This window comes from Heterocephalus glaber, unplaced genomic scaffold (genome assembly GCF_053883595.1).
Source record: "Heterocephalus glaber isolate CG9 unplaced genomic scaffold, H.glaber_assembly_v1.0 deba00001150, whole genome shotgun sequence".
Classification (NCBI taxonomy): domain Eukaryota; kingdom Metazoa; phylum Chordata; class Mammalia; order Rodentia; family Bathyergidae; genus Heterocephalus; species Heterocephalus glaber.
The window spans coordinates 339,191-351,693 of NW_028258204.1; the positions used below are offsets into that span (position 1 = coordinate 339,191).

The 12,503-nt window shown below is 36.2% G+C and overlaps 1 protein-coding gene across 1 annotated transcript in view; it reads right to left on the reverse strand.

Annotated features, from left to right (window-relative positions):
* The window catches only part of Frmpd2 (FERM and PDZ domain containing 2), a 145,515-nt gene that overhangs the window by 20,200 nt on the left and 112,812 nt on the right, over positions 1 to 12,503 (reverse strand). Inside the window, exons 30-33 of the mRNA XM_087210584.1 lie at positions 7,817 to 7,854; positions 6,307 to 6,424; positions 4,782 to 4,919; positions 2,874 to 3,023 (exon numbers count right to left, since the gene is read on the reverse strand). The gene's annotated coding sequence lies outside the window, so the exon portion shown is untranslated. The remainder of the gene's footprint in view (positions 1 to 2,873; positions 3,024 to 4,781; positions 4,920 to 6,306; positions 6,425 to 7,816; positions 7,855 to 12,503) is intronic.

A 12,503-nucleotide genomic window follows, 5' to 3' on the forward strand; every position in this document is an offset into this window, starting at 1 on the left:
TGGATGCAACTTATTTATAAGTCAAGGACTTACTGTGTGGTTAATATGACCACACTTGCAAAACCAATAATAGATTCAATGCAATCTCAATCAAAATACCAACAAGATTTCTCACAGTAATACAAAAACAATCCTAAAATTCACATAAAACTGGAAGAGACTCAGAATAGCAAATGTAATCCTGGGCAACAAGAACAAAGCAAGAGACATCACTAGCCTAGATTTCAAGTTATATTACAAAGCTACAGTGACAAAAACAGCATGGTACTGGTACAAAAATAGACATCTGAATCAATAGAAGAGAATAGAGAATTCAGAAACTACTCCAGGCACTTCACCATCTGATCTTTGAAAAAAGGGCCAAAAACATACACTGGAGGAAAGACAACCACTTTAACAAATAGTGCTGGGAAAACTGGCTATATCCAGGCAGAAGAGTGAATTTAGACCCATACATCTCACCATTACTAAACTAAACTAAAAATGGATCAAAGATTTAAATATTAAAATGGAAACAATCTGCTAGAAGATATAATAGATAAAATTCTTGACAACATAAGCATAAGCATAAACATAAGCATAAACAAACACTTTTTGAAGAAAACTTCAATTGTATAAGAAATAATATCAAAAATCAACAAATGGGATTATATCAAATTAAAAAGCTTCTGCACAACAAAGAACCACAAAGCAAAGAGACAACCTATAGAATGGGAAAAAATTTTACTAGCTATTCCTCAGACAGAAGACTAATATCTAGAATACATAAAGAACTGAAAAGAATAAGATTCCCCAAAATAAAAGCCCCAATTAAAAATGGGCAACTGAAATGAGTAGACATTTCTCCAAAGAAGTAAAAATAAATACATGAAAAACTGTTAAAACATTTCTGGCCATTGAAATATTAAGATTTCATCTTACTCTAGAAAGAATGGCTATCATTAAGTAATCAAATTATAGGGCTAGGGATTTAGCTTAGTGGTTCCCCTGCCTGCCTCTCAAGTGCAATGTCCTGAGTTCAATCCCTGGTACCAAAAAAAAAAAAAAATCAAATAACAAATGCTGGTAAGACTACAGGGAAAAAAGAACCCTTGTACATTGTTGGTGGGAATTTAAACTGGTAAAAACAGAATGGAAATCAATATAAAGATTCCTTAAAAAGATAAAACTAGAAATGCCATTTTATCCATCAATTCTCTTATTAGGTATCTTCCCCAAACCATTAAAAACATCCTATTATAGTGATACATGCATATCCATGTTTATATCCATGTTTATAGCAACTCATAAGAGTTAAATCTTGGAAGTGGCCTATGTGTCCATCAACAAAATGACTGAATAAAGAAAATGTGACACTTATGCACAATAGAGTAATACTCTACTTTAAAGGAGGATAAATTTGAGTCATTTGCAGAAAAATGTATGCACCTTGAGACCACAATGTTAAGTGAAATTAATCAGATACACGAGTTTAAATATTGTATGGTTTCTCTTACATGAGAAACTCAAACTATAAATAAATTAACAAGCAAAATAAAAGACAGATAATAGAAAATAGGGAGATAAATCTTCTGCAAATGTGAAGGTGACCAAGAGATGGAGAAATGAGAGAAAGGAGGGGAAGGGGAAGTAAAAGAATTAAGACATACTATGCACATGGACCAACTCCCCACAAGGAATGTAATCATTATGTACTGAAAACATACCAATTAAAATTACAATTTTTAAATAGTCAAATTCATAACATCAGACAGTAGAATAGTAATTTCTGAGTGAAGGAAATGGGGAGTTGTGGGTCAAATGATACAAAGTATCATTTATGGAGGGGGGTGGATTTAGCTCAGTGGCACCATGCCAGCCTTGCAAGTGCAAGGTCCTGAGTTTGATCCCCGTACCAGAAAAAAAGGATCATTTATGCAAGATTTATACAAAATTTATACAAATTTTATAAATTTTGGCGGTCTGATGGACAGCATGATGCCTATAATGATACCATCATTACATACTCGAAATTCGCTAAAAGGGTAGTCTTAAGTGTTCTCACCTCAAGGAAGGAAGAAAGAGAAGAGAAGAGAAGGGAAGGGAAGGAAAGGGGAGGGGAAGGAAGAGATGGAGGAAGGTAAGGAAGGAGAGAGGGAAAAAGAGAAGAAACTGTGAGGAGCTGGATATGTTAGCTTGTTTGTGGTGACTTCTCAATGCACATGTGTATAAAAATATCAAGTTGTATACCCTTAGTACACATAATTTTTATTTGTCAAGTATACTTCATTAAGCCTGGAAAAAAAAGCCAACCGGGGAGGAAGAAGCAATACCAGTGAAAGGAAAGTAGGATAAAACAGGAAATAGGAGCTAATCTGGACAAGGAAGAAATGAGAAAAAAATCTACTGAAAAATATGGTAAGCTACTAATGTTTAAGGCAAGACAGTGACAGTATGGGTCAGTAGGGAAACAGCTGGCAGCAGATTAAAACACTACACTTGTATTATGAACCAAAAGCCTTAGAAATTTATGTGCCCTGAATGCACATTTAAGAAAATTATACAAATAAACCAAGCTTTATAGCATATTATAGGTCTCATTGTCTTCTTTCTGTGTGTGCATTTTTTTGTACTTCTCAAATTTTTTATAATGAACCTACATTGCATTTGTAATCTAGAAAAAAATATTACTTGGAAAGAATAAGGTCAATGACCAGAGCTGAACCTCAGCACTCTCTATGTGATAGCTTGTTAGAAATACATTTTTGGGTGTCCCCAGACTCTGCAGGCTAAGAAGAGCTATAAGCTGTCCCTCCCCACCCCTGCAGTCTGAAAGGCACTGCTCCAGCTCCTATTTCCACATCCCTCCAAGTGAACAACACACAAGAACCTACCAGAGTCTCTTCTAACCTTCCTGGGTGAAGACATGTCCCCATAGCCTGAATGAGGTGAGTAAAAGGCTTCTGCAGAGATTGAGCCTAAGTCCTCTGAGTCAGGCAGAAGGTGTAATCAGTGTCCAGAGCCAGCACACAATTGGTGTTCACCTGGTCAAACAAACGAGGCAAAGGATTTTCTGTTAGACAACTGGAATGTTCATAGATTTGACATTGTTATTCATTAATTCAGTCAGTGTCATTAGATAGTTCCTCAACTTCTTAAATGCCATACCACCTATTCTTAGTTAGGGGCTGTGATTCAATACTGAATAAATAAGAATTACCTGCGAAGCCTGTCTTCAAGGAGTTCATGTTTATGTACTCTATTAAAAGCCCTCATATAAAACAAGCACTTTTCATTTTCTAACTTTTGCCATAATTGGCCTATAGGATCATATTACATTGATCCCATTAGTTAAAAGCTAAAATATGTTTTATTGGAGACCTTTTTATTAGCTATCTGAAAATGAAGTGGGATTACTATAACCTGAATTTAAAATTAATGTCTTGAAATAGCTTTGTTTTAAAACTTTAAGAGACTGAATGTTAAAAATTATTTAAAATGTATAAATAAGACAAAAAGGTGACATAGCCTTTCAATGTCATATGATGATTTTAGGTCTTTCCAAACATTATGCATGATAGGAAATTGTAGGTTGCTCAATTCATTGTTCACTGGTGACTAACATTTCTAAACTTAGTGAAATTACATGGTAACCTATAGATTTTTGCCCAGTAGTGATATAAATAACTTGTCTCCTATAAAACATAACACTGAAGATTATAATTTATTGCCCTGTCAGGCATTAACCAAGATTTTTAATCAAGCCCAGTATTTTTAACACTGGTTAAAAATATCAATAAAAATATAGATCTTTAAAACATTCTCAGAATCACAACCACCTTTGCAGTCTCTTCCTTGTTCCTTCAGTAATTAACAAATTGAATAAAAGCTTGAATATGGTTTCATCTCAAACTTGTATGAGTCATTTTTAATTTCTTGAAAATTCTACTCTCACCAGGGGGAAAACCATCTGTTTCTAAAAAGAGGATGACAACAGCCTTGTTCTTGGTAGTGAAGCAAGGACTTTAGTGCCAAGCTTTCTGTAGAGCCAGAACTGAGGTATTAAGGACTTCACTGTCTATAAACAACCTCTAAGAATGATACTCAAGCTTCTACATCCCAACTACCTGATTGAAAATATTTGAAATGCTATGTAGTGTTATGGTTTAGATATAGAATGTCCCCCTAAAACCCTTACACACTCAGAGGAGAGGCTTTTGGAAGGTGATTGGACCACCAGGGTGCTACATTCATCAGTGGATTCATCCACTAATGAGTTCAGCAACTGACTGCACTGTTAGGAGCTGGGACCTGGATGGAGTTGGGTCACTGGGGGCATAACCTGGAAGTTTATCTTCCTTCTTAGATCCTCCTTTCTCTGCTTCCTGGCCACCATGACTTGACCAACTTTCCTTCACTGTTTCTACCATGCCATTTCTGCCTTGGCCAACTATGGATTGAAAACATGAGCCAAAACAAACCTCTCCTTTAAGTTGCAAGTGTCAGATATTTTGTCTCAGCAATGGGAAAGTGACTAAGACAGTATCATTTTAATTAAAGACAACTGAAATATCCTTTGAAATTTTGCCAAGTAAGTTCAAGACACTCCTTGATAAATGGAAATGTTCTTACTTATTTAAATACCAGGGTTTAAATATGCTGTACTCTGTATTCTACCAAATAAATACATGAATGTCCTTCAACTCCAAAGACTTATCCCCTTTATATAAACACACACATATACATATATACGATCTCTCTAGCACACAGATAAGCAGACTGAAATCCTTATCAATCAATACCAACAGTGACCAGTTTCAAATCTTCCATAGAAGTCGTAAATGCTTCCAGGTCGCTGATCAGACAAAACAGCTTTGATCAGAAATGCATGCCGATTTCCGACATTTACATAACACCAGTGCAGTTACTCAGAGATAATCCTATAAAGACATAAAAATCAAACTGGGTGAAATTCTCTTCCCTTACATGTTGAGTATATCTTAGAAATGATTTTAAAGGTTAATAATAAGCTGATTAACATTTAATTCAATTTTTCAGTTGCTGCTATTGTATAAACAATTCACCATCAACGTATATATACTAAAAGCCCAAGAGGTTATAAACTCTCCAAAAGTAAATTATAAAATAAAAATAAAATCTTCATTTATTATGAAGCAAAGAAAACTTTTTAGGAAATACCATGAAAGCCTTTTCCACGCATCCCATAGCATGGCTAAATAAGCTCCTGCAAGTGCTTTCTCAACACCTTCTATGCTTTACCTCCTCTGGATTCACCATCCCCACCATCACCCTCCGCCCTACCTGAATGAGCCCACGAGTAGCTTGAGGACAGGAACCCTGACTCTTTCACTTTCGTATCTTTGGTGACTAGCATATCGGAGACACTCTTGAAATGTCTGATTGATTAGTAAATTCCATTTAAAAAATGTGAGCATCACCTGGTAATCTTCATAAAGAACTCTGGAAATTCAGAGATCTTATTTGCAAGATATGAACTCAGTCAGAGGACAAAACTGTGATTTGTATTTGGGACCTACGATCATATCCCTGAGATAAGTTACCCTCCAACTCTTATGGAAGGTGCTGTAATGTAGAAAATCAAGCAACTGACTCAGGCTCAGGGAAGGGGAAAACATAAAATGTATATACTTGTTCTGGGATACAGAGGAAAGAAGCTCTAATATGGCACAAAGTGATCCTATCTAATCAGAAAAGGGGAGAAAAACCACAAGTTTTGGATTGTACAGGCCAAAAAGCAAGACATTTTTCTTCAAGAGTTAGGATGACTTAAAATAAAAGCCATTAATGCTGTGCATATCCTCAGATTCTCCACTGGGGTGCTCCTGGCAGTCTATCTGACTATACACTGAAGCAGATGCTAACCAAGACCAGCTCTTTGCAGTGGACTTTAGTGTGGGAGCAAGGTGCCAAAACAGAATTAGAAATGACACCCTCAGCACGTTGCCTTGGCAATTCTTACCTCCAGGACTGAGGCTACTTTGGTGCTTATGAAAGTGCTATTACACCCCTCTCAGAGACTGATGCAGCCTGAGAAAAGGGAGTGAGAAAGCTCGAAAGGCCCAGGGCTGAGTGACACATGCTGCCCTATCTGCAGTCATCCAGGGATTAGAGGTCCTTATAAAAGCTGTGTTTTCTATGACCAATTCCCAGTGCAAGCATCTTGGACTATATTATTTGGCATGTCCTATGCCTTTTAAGAACTGTTTTTAGTTTAGATTTTTAAAGAATTTTGTTGCTGCTATTTATGATAAAGATAACCAATATTCATACTGAAAGTAAAGTTACCCTTAGTCAATTTTTATTCAATGCTTATTAACCATTCTCTGTGGTACAAGTGGGAGAGCTGGGAGCTCCTGGACAGCAAGGAGGAGTGAAGAGTTGAGGTGTTGCCCCGCCAGAGCCACTTTGGTCCAGTGCAATCAGGCAGAAAAAAGAAATAAAGGGATTCAGATTAGGAAGGAAAAAAGAAAACCATCTTTATTCACAAGGTTATGAGTTTTGCACATAATCATACTACCATAAAGTTGATTTTAAAAAGCCATAAAAACATAAATAATCTACTTCAATAAATTTAAGTAATATACATAGAAATAATTGTATAAAAGCAAGTTTTGAAAAGTTTAAACATTAAAAAAATAGTTGTCACCCAGCAGTCATAGATATGAGTAAATTCTTATCCTTATGTGTTAGCAGCAAGCTCATGAAGGATTACTCTGACATCCTTTTGGACAATGGACAATTTAAGGTTCCAAGAGCATTAGAAGCTTATGTCAACAATGCTTAGCCAACTTGCAACTCACAGACCATTACTATGAGGCAACCTCTGAGCAAATGCTTTACCAATTATTAGAATGGCATAGACAAAAATAACAAATCATTTAAAACACCTTTTAAAAGTGACTCCATAGTCTATATGCTTCTGATATTTAGGTGCCAAGGTAACTAACCTATTTATTTTATTCTTGACATAAATTGCTTTGGCATATTCCCTCTATCCTCTTGCCCCTCATGCCCCTTTGTCTGTCCTTCCTTTCTTCCCTCCCACTTTCCCCTCTTTCTTTCAGAAGTACACCAGTAATTGCATGAATGCTTTATTACAAAATACACAGTGGCTGTACCTTCAATCAGTAGACCTTGACTTGCATTACTCAAAGAATTACTGATTGATTATAGGGTACAGCTGAACCATTTTTGAAACTGAGATAAGGTCAGTAAAGAATGTTCACACATTACTTAAGTATGCAGACAAGAGTTCATGCAACAGCCCTGGGGCTGCTTGCTAGGCTGGTCCTTGGCTGATGTCTAGGAACACAATTAGTAAAACAGTTGCTTTCTCTAACCTAAAACATTCTCAAAAACATAGGAATGGCTCACTATGCCTAGACTGTACAAGTAATGTGAGAATGCTAACCATCTTTTTTCTGGGTGTCTGGAATCTCAGTGATTGCTACCATTCACACTGGCACCCTGTGCCTACCTGACTGACCTCTGATGAAAACCTTGGATGCCCAAACTTGGGTGAGCTTCCCTGGTAGACAACACTTTCTACAAGTTGCTCCAGCTTGTTGTTGTGTGGCTACACTAAGAGAAGACTCTGGGAAGCTTGACTGGTTTCAGTGGGCTGATGTTGCTTTGTGTCTTTGCACCGAGAATGGACTGGAAGAGCCTTGACAAAGAGCATTTTTACCTAGCAACGGGAAATCCATCACCAAGCTTATGAACACCTTCTGAGTTATCTCGCTTTGTGATTTCCTGATTCACACTTCCCAGAGGAGAAAAACATACACAACATTACCTGTACATCATCCCTGGGCCATCACAGAACAGGTATCCCTGCAAAAGGGGAAAGAAATCATTGTACAAGCCTTCACTATTTTTACTGTGAACAATTTTGCACACAAGGTCTACCTACATCTGAACACTTCTATAAAAATGTTTTAGGAAGTAACAATATTTCCTTAATATAAAATATAACCGTTCAACAAAATTTAACTTATTCTGCTTATGAAGAGAGGGAAAACAGACACATATCTCATAGTATATAATCATTGGGCATATGTAAGTTAGGTTTAAAATGACAGGGCCAATAAAAGATAAACAAGGGCAGACTCCAAGTAAATGTGTTAAATACCCTTATCCCTCCCCCCTCCCCACGAAACTCAAGACTCTCCTTCCACCATTCTTGTCTTGCCTATTTCCCAAAGACTCTGACTCTACACTAGCTCCTTTTAAGATATGAACCTTCTCAAAGCAATCTCCTAAAAACACAGTAAACACCTAAAGAACAAACAGGCATCTGAACTAGGGAAATGAAAAGTGAGAGAGAAAACTTCCCAACCTCACCCAAATTACATCCAAATACCCTTAAAGTTCAACCTTGTCCTTAATCATTAGTCATCTAATATATAAAACAAAATATTTAGAACAGGGGTATTAGCAATATGGATCTTTTTCAGATATAAAAATGTTAAAGTCCATAAACACTCTCCTTAAAACACTGAAGATCATTTGCTAGGGTTATAATGCTCTTCTCTGAACTGAGAACTACACTCAGATCCTCTTAGAGATCCTTGCACAGATAGAGAAAAGAAAAGTCATGCTCCTACTCCCTGTCCTCATTTGATATCTCCCTGTGAAAAGTTAATAGGAAGAGAAAACCAAACTTCTGGCTTTCTATATCACTTAATGCTTTGAACTCTAGGTTTTTAAAGGCTTACAAAAAAGAAGCAAGTTTTCCATATCCAAAATTCTTTCCTCCTTTCTAGCTCATCTTTCCAACTTTTCCCTCCTTTGTGGTTCCACATAGTCAGATATATGGTGAAAGATACGGTGAGGCCATGATGCCTGAGCCTTCACCTCTGGAAACAAGGCTCTTCCTAAATAATGGCAAATGATACTCAAGCTTAGGGGGGTTGCATTATTAGGAGTGACTTAAGTTGCCCCGTGACTGACTCAGGGACAAAGAGAAGGAAAGTACAACAGACAGATGAAGAGCAAGATCAAGATCCTTAGTCCCATCATCTGAACCCACCACCAAACAACTCAGACTAGACATGGTTGCCTGGCCACTGCACTTTCTGTGTACTGAATCACAATGTTATGTCTTGCATGATCACAGATCAGGACTGTAAAAAATCCTAGCTCAATTCAGCAGGCTTTCACTAACTACAATGTGTGAGTCACTGTTTGAGATGAAGATATAGAGAGGAATTATTTCAGCAGATGAAGGAAAAAGACATTTGATTAAATCCAAATTCTATTCTTCACAAAAATCCTCAGAAAATTGGACTCAAATAGAACCTCCTCCACTTATTAAAGAATACCTACAAAAAAATCTACAGGTAACTTAATGGTAGGGAACTAGACATTTTCTTCTAAAATGGGCAACAAGGCAAGGTTTTCTTCTCCCAACAATCCTATTTAAAATCATATTAGAAGTTCTGGATGATTTAGTAAGATAAGGAAAGAAAAAGTATAATGATTGGCAAAGGACAAATAAAACTGTCTCACTTCTCAGATAACATGACCACTCATGTATATAAAATATCCTAAAGAATAAACAATAATAAGAACTCCTGGAACTACTAACCAAGGCTGTAAAACACAAAATTCATAAGCAAAAGTTAATTCCTGTCCTAATTAACACCAAGTAACAACTGGAACTGGAATGTAAAACACAATAGTATTTACAGGGGCTTCCCACAAAATGAACTGTATAGTATAAATCTAAAAAAAATACACATATGACCTATCTGAGGAACTCTATGAAACTCTGATGAAAGACAACAAAGATCTAAATAAAGGGAAAAATATTTCATGTTTATTGACAGACTCAACACTGTTAGGATCTCAATTCTTCCTAACATGATTTATATTTTCAATACAATTCCAATAAAAATCCTAGCAAGTTATATTTAGATATTAACAGACTAATTCTAAAGTATATATGGAAAGGAAAAAAATTCAGAATAGCCAAAAAAATATTAAGGAAGAACAAAGTTAGAAGACTATTAGTACAGGAATTCAAGACATACTGTAATGTTATGATAATCACTTATATGACATGGGACATTCACAAAGTTAGGACATATTCTGGGCATAAATACAAATCATAAAAAAATTTATACTGAATATACATTTAAAAATAAAATTAAAATAAATATACATTTAAAAATAAATTTAAAAATCTCTCAAACTTTTAGAAGTTAAATAATACATTTCTAAATAACTGAACTTAAATAAGTGATAAAGGCAATTATAAAACATTTTAAATTGAACAAAAGTGAAAAATACAAGATATCAAAATATGGGTACAGCTGAAACAGTGCTTGGGGGAAATTTATAGTAGTAAATGTTTTTACTGGGAATAAACAGAGCTCTCAAACCAATCATCTAAGTTTCTACCTAAAGAAATTTTAAAGAAGAAGTTAAATCCAAAGCAAGGAAAATAAAGAGCAATCAATGAAACCAAAGCAAGCCTTTGAAGAGATCAAGAAAAATGATTATGCTCTGGATTAGCAAAGTCCAACAGGACTTGTGAGATGGTGGAGCTATTCTATAGCTACACTGTCCACTATGGTCACTACCTGAGACTAATGAGCACTTAAGATGTAACTGAAGAACTCAATTTTTAATTTAACTTTAAATTGATTTATATTTAAAGAGCATGTGCAACTAGGGATAACTGTCTTGGACAGTGCAGCTATGTCGGACTAGTAAAGGGCAGAAAAGAGGTAGGGATAAAAGGGGAGATGGGGGAAGGAAGAGGAAGAGGCAAGGAGGAGGCAGGAAAGGGACAATCAAAATCAGAAATGAAATGAAAAAGGGGACTTCACTACATATCATAATGTTAGCACCATTAAAATGACAATAAGCAAGTATTATAAATAACTACATGCCAAATTCAAAAATAAAGATGAAAAGGACAACTTCCTTCAAAAAAATATTAGCCAAGGCCCTGAGTTCAATCTCCAGCACTGAAAAAAAAAAGTTTACTTATAAAGAACTGAGTAGGGCTGGGGATTTAGCTCAGCGGCACTGCACCTGCCTCCCAGGCACAAGGTCCTGAGTTCAATCCCCAAACAAAAAAAGAAAAAACTGAGTAGCATATAGAACCTAAAAAGTCATCAAGAAGAAGAAATTGAGGCCATAGTACAATATCAACATACAGAAATTCTTTGTCCAGCTGGTTTCCTGCTGAATTCTACCAAAATTTATGGAAAAATAACAACACACAAAATGTTGAAAATTGACTGTCTACATGGAGAAAAGTGAATATAAACTGATATATCATACCATGTATTAAACTAAAATCAAAATGGATCAAAGATCTAAATGTTAAAACAGAAATACTTACTCTGCTGGAAGATAAAATATGTAAAACACTTGAAGATATAGGGGAAGGGAAGGAGGTTCTGAATAGAACCCAAAGGCACAAGAAATAGTACCAAGAATAATCCCCAAATGGGATCATACTGTATCAAATTAAAAGCCTTTTACACAGCACAGGGAACACCCAACAGTGTGACGAGACAATCTACAAAGTGGGAAAAATATCTGCCAGCTCTTCCTCAAAAGACTAATACCTAGAATATATTAAAAAAAAAAATAGACCATCCAAAGTAAAAGTCCCATTCAAAAACCAGCAACTGAGGGCTGGGAATTTAGCTCAGTGGTTCCGCCACCTGCCTGGCGAGCACAAGGTTCCAAGTTCAATCCCTGGAACCAAAGGAAAAAAAAAAAACCCAGGAACTGAAATGAATTGATGTTTCTCAAAAGAAGAAGTACAAATAGTCAATATATGAAAAAATGTTCAACATCACTGGCCATCAGAGAGATGCAAATTAAAACAACATTAAGATCACACCTTCTGGGTGAGCCTTCTGGACAGCTGTACCACTACCTGAGGCTCCAAGGAGGAGAGCCACCCTCAGCACCGAGGAGGTGAGGCACACAGGCACCAGCAGCACCCCTCCTCCCCCCGTTGAAATGAGAAGACATGTAAACAAGTCTCAAAACCAGACTTCCAGATAACCTAAAGCAACCGCAAAGGGAAACGAAATGGAACAATCTGATACTTAACTACCTGGACACCCTGAACTGCCAACAAAAGAGGATCTGAAAAAATGAAATCAGAAATAATTTCTCAGATAATAGCAGAGATTGTGCCATAGTGCAAGACATGATTAATAAGTCTAGAGAGGACACAGATAAAAAAATATAGAGGAGCTGAGGAACATGATGGAATCACAACATAGGGAACAAACGGAATCCATAAAACAGAGGCAAAGAGATTTCTAGGAGATTAAAAACTCCATAGGAAGTTTATGCAGCAGAATGGGCCAATGTGAGGACAGAATCTCAGATATAGAAGATAAGATTGTATTTAGTGACCAGGAAAGAAAAATTGCTTTAAAATAGTAAGGGACCACAGGAAATCAATCCAGCAGTTGCTAGATGATATAAAGAAGAACAACACAAGA